General features: G+C 37.7%; 1 long non-coding RNA gene across 1 annotated transcript; it reads right to left on the bottom strand.

Annotated features, from left to right (window-relative positions):
- Positions 1-868: 868 nt before the first annotated feature.
- On the bottom strand, positions 869-4,135 carry LOC131544258 (uncharacterized). Its single transcript, XR_009272077.1, has 3 exons — positions 3,798-4,135; positions 3,444-3,510; positions 869-1,305 (listed from the first exon to the last, which is right to left on the bottom strand). It is a non-coding gene; the product is annotated as an uncharacterized LOC131544258 (long non-coding RNA).
- Positions 4,136-4,595: the final 460 nt, after the last annotated feature.

The following is a 4,595-nucleotide window of genomic DNA, read 5'->3' as shown; positions in this document are numbered from 1 at the left end:
GAAATCTAAAAACCTAAAGTGTTCATAAACATGATAAGAACTAAATTTATATCTCAAATAACAGGTTAAAATAACAGAAAAATCTATGTAAGTGCATTTATAACATTATAAGCTTCACATTTCTGCTTTAAATCCTCCATATATCCCTCATTCACTGACTTAACAATTCCTTCTATGAGAAAAATTATGAAGAAAACTCCTAACACTTTATGCCCATATACTGTATATGTAAGCATACTAATGACACTTAAGCAGTGGACAGGTTTTACTCGGGTTGAGTGTTTTTGGGAGTGGTCCATGGTTCCCACAGTTTTCCATTGTACAGAGAGAGAGACAGTAATGGAGAGCGAGTGAGACAGGGAGAGACAGGAATGTTCCCAGCCTCCCATGCAGGGAATAGGGCAAGAAGAAAAGAAACGCTTTAAACTTCCACACAAACATGCAAGAAATCTGAAAAGAATTTGTGCATCTCCTCTGGGTGGCATTTGCACATTATTGGCTAATGAAACTCTGCCGTGTGCTGCTTGGTGCTTTGGAGTGCAGCCCTAATGCTAATTAATTGATTCCTAACAAAACTGCATGGCAATTACAACATTTCTGCAGAGCCGCACTCCGGCGCGCCAGCATGTACAACATTAATAGCATAACCTTCATTTGAAGAGAAAGAAGAATTTGAGATGTCTCAAAACAGCTTCTGCTCATTAAAGGGAAATCTGTTGAGTCTTCATTAGGGGATTTCTTCCCACCTTTTCCCTCGTTCACAGGAAAGCTGACGGAAACAGTGAAGAAAGAGTGCTTTATTTCCCTGAAGTAGCCTGTAAGTGAAAAGCTCCAAAGACATTTGTTTTAAGTTGTAAATGGTCAAGCATTCAATATTATTCTTTATTTTATATGAAAAGGGCGAAACTTTAAAGGGCTGTTTTTATGCTAATGCAAAGCTTAATTGGCATTAGCAAAATTGCTGTGGCATGCTGAGGGGCTGTGAGATTAGCTAGAGAGAAAGAGCGAGATAAAACCTTCAAAAGGCCTATTTCAGAGGAATTATGGGTTTCCTTTGAACATCTTCCAAGATTTAAATACATTAAAAGCCTGTTGGCATACATGTAAATTAAGCAGTACCAAAGCGTTCCAAAGAATTCATGCCGGATAATGCCAAGGGTGGGAGGACAAATAAGAAAGGGCCCGATCACAGGGGAAGTGAAGCCAGCGATCCCTCCACTGCCTGGAATCCCTCTCAGCTCATTCATTCTTCCTCCCGTTGTCCATCGCTCTTTCTCTCTCCTTGTCTGTCCGCAGGCCAAGTGGCTTAAGAGATGAAAAGGCAGCAGAGTGGTGAGCGATCCCAGAGAGACGGATTCATCTGAACCCACAGCTCAATGACAGAGTATCACAAACACACACATACACACACACTATCAGACACAAAAGCCCATTTAACACCACTCAGTCAAGAGCAGTCACAGCAAGCCTTGCAGTGAGAGTTGAAAACACGCACAAACACAGTTAAAGGAAGTCTTCAAGCATCTGTTGTGAGTTACCTGTTCTGAAACTGATTGACGAACACAACTCAAGTGGATGTAAGGCACATTCGCCGATTGAGTGTCTAAATTCCAGATCCCAGAAAGCTTTGAATGAAACTAATTTGAATTAAAGCTGCAGTCCTTAACTTTTTTTGGTTAAAAATGATCCGAAATCAATATTTGAGCAAGTACATAACCAGCCAGTGTTCAAAACTATTGCCTTACTTTAGCCTGATTCACAACGGTTAGCTTATAATAATGTTTTCTAATTTGAGTGGTACAGGTAGGTTTTCGCGGGAAATTCAAGCATGGCACTGCGTCATTACGTCACATCTGTAAACATAAAGAAGTTGTCCCGGCTACTAGGCTCTCGCATGTGAGGATCCTGCAGGTGATGGATCGTTTATAGCCTTTTCTCACAGCAGCTAGAATAATTAAATGTATCATTTTGATGGCGGATTGTAATCCAGAAATATTAAATTCGAATGGTAAAACAATTAAACTGTACAGAAATTTAAATCTACACACTAATACACACTATACTCATAGTGACGCAATGCTGATGTTGTTAATTTGAGAATAAAGTATAACAATAATAATAATTTGCACGGTTTGATGTGATATGAGCTAACCTATCCTTAGATTTAATCACCATTGAAAGCGCGATTTATTGTAATGCTTTTTTCCTCAGTTGGTCAGAACAAATGTGACTGACTTGTTACTTGTTCAGATGACAATATCCGGTGAAACTTCTTATTTGTGTCATATATTCCAAGACATAGACTAATCGGTGCGGTGACTGACAGCTACATATAATCCTCAAAACATTAGATTCATCTGCGCTGGAGCTGTGCCAGAGTACAACCCCACGCACGGAAGATAATTCCGCAAGTAACTGCAGTTCTAGGTTTTCAAACATAGATAGCGACAAAGAGGCAAAACTTACTTTAACTAATGTTTGATGATGATATTAGTAGTAGTAGAAAAAACGCACATCATTTTATCCTAAATTATTAAACTACACTGCCGTTCAAAAGTTTGGGATCAGTAAGGTTTTTAATGTTCTTTTTTTTTATTTGTTTTTTTTTAATAAGTTTCTTATGCTAAACAAGGCTGTATCTATTTGATCAAAAATAGAGAAAAAATTAAAATAACAGTTTTCTATTTGAATATACTTTACTCCAGTCTTCAGTGTCACACAATCCTTCAGAAATCAATATGCTGATTTATAATCAATGGAATCAATGACCTGTAATGCGTTTTTGAGGATTCTTTGATAAATAAAAAGAACAGCGTTTATTCAAAATAGAAAGTTTGTGTTAATATACACTACTATTCAAAAGTTTGGGGTCAGTACATTTTTTCTTTCTTTCTTTTTTTTTTTTTAAAGAAATTAATACTTTTATTCAGTAAGGATGTTCTAATTGGATAAAAACATGAGCATATAAGAGACTCCATTATAAGAGACTTTTGAAAGGCAGTGTATGTTGATTAACAATTTACAGTCAAAATGTTTTCTATCACAGATACCTGGGTAAACTCTCTGGACAATTCAGTGTAAATCCAATGCAACGTTCTTGGACATTGGTAAAATCAGCAGTCTATCAAGCTCTGGCATTGGGGAAATGTGTGCAGCTTTTTTTTTCTTCTTTTTTTTTTAAGAATAAATCATTTTGAGGTCCTTGAGTCAAAGACCAATGAAAAGTGACAGGCAGTGTACAATCAAATAGTCTACTGCTATCATTTAGTCACTCAGATGCTATAGCACCTTCTATTCAGCTATATCAGAGCATTTCACTGCAACTGTTGCATCATGTTGCACAGGAAGTTAAAAAGTTAAAGTTTTAAATCTCTCTAATCACACAGAAAGAGACACACACACACAGAGGAATTGTGCTTCTGTACAAAACAAAGACCCAGTACCTTTAACAGCTAGAGATACTCCTGATGTGAGGAATGACATCCTTAGCTTGTGACCTCTATCAGAGCCCTGAAAGGAATAGCATGCATTTTACGTCCCTGTGTTAGCAGTTACCTCACCATACCACTTCAATGCTAATTTCATCAGGACAACAACAAACAGATACCTACATAAGAGGAAGAGAGAAAACATTCTTTTGGTGAGTCATTGGAAATACTACAAACATGCAAACACTAACAAACACCCAGCCTCATTCTCACACATACACACTGATATACATATACATGCTACTGATGACATCTGAGTTCTGGAGTTTTGTAAATGTGTGTGTTCTTATACAAGGTTCCTATACTTACACGAGTCAAAATCTTTGCTTCATTTCCAGACTTGCTGGAATCCATCAGATGAACAGTGATTGGAAAGACTCTGACACCTCAAGCAGGCCACAGCACTTAATATAAAGTTAAGAAGATTTAGATCAAAAGTTTAGCGAGGAGAAAAAATGAAAGGGCAACTCAAATGAAAAACATTACCTTTGCAGTTTTTAAGCTGCATGAGTTTCTTGGCCGATGTAAGACTCTGTTGGTTTCTTCATAGCCTCTGAGACATGAAAGAGAAGATTGTCCGGTAGCCAGCACCACGTTAGATTCTGCTCTGTCTGACCATGCAGCCAGCTGAGAGAAAGTCTGGCCGATTCATAGATGTGCTATGAGAGTGGCCCATTACAACTGTCAAAGTGGGGGATTTGTATAATATTAATTATTTTGGCTTATGATGATAGGCCTGTGTGGACTGGAGCCTTGTTGTTTGACTCGTGTCAAAGCGAGGACAAAGAGGACTGTGAATCTGCTTTCTTTTAAGACTTAATCAAAAAGCATTGTATGAACTTCATCTTCTTTTTCTCTTCTCTTTGTTCAGGACATTCGTTTTCACATTTATTTATTTTTGTCCCTCTCCAAAGTACTCTTTAAAAACAGCTGGAGTGCTTTAAGATGTTCTCAACCACCTGGTGAGTATGAGACAGCTAATTGGTCAGCTCTTGCTGATATTTTATCATCAGCAAAACAAGCATCAAACAAAATCAAATCAAAAAAGAGAAAAGCAAACATAAAGCAGCAAGCTGAAATCGTGGGGTATGTAGAAAGGAGAGCAGC

This window comes from Onychostoma macrolepis, chromosome 07 (genome assembly GCF_012432095.1).
Source record: "Onychostoma macrolepis isolate SWU-2019 chromosome 07, ASM1243209v1, whole genome shotgun sequence".
NCBI classification, from domain to species: domain Eukaryota; kingdom Metazoa; phylum Chordata; class Actinopteri; order Cypriniformes; family Cyprinidae; genus Onychostoma; species Onychostoma macrolepis.
The sequence above is the reverse complement of the archived record's forward strand: the minus strand, read 5'-3'. Positions and strand labels throughout refer to the sequence as shown.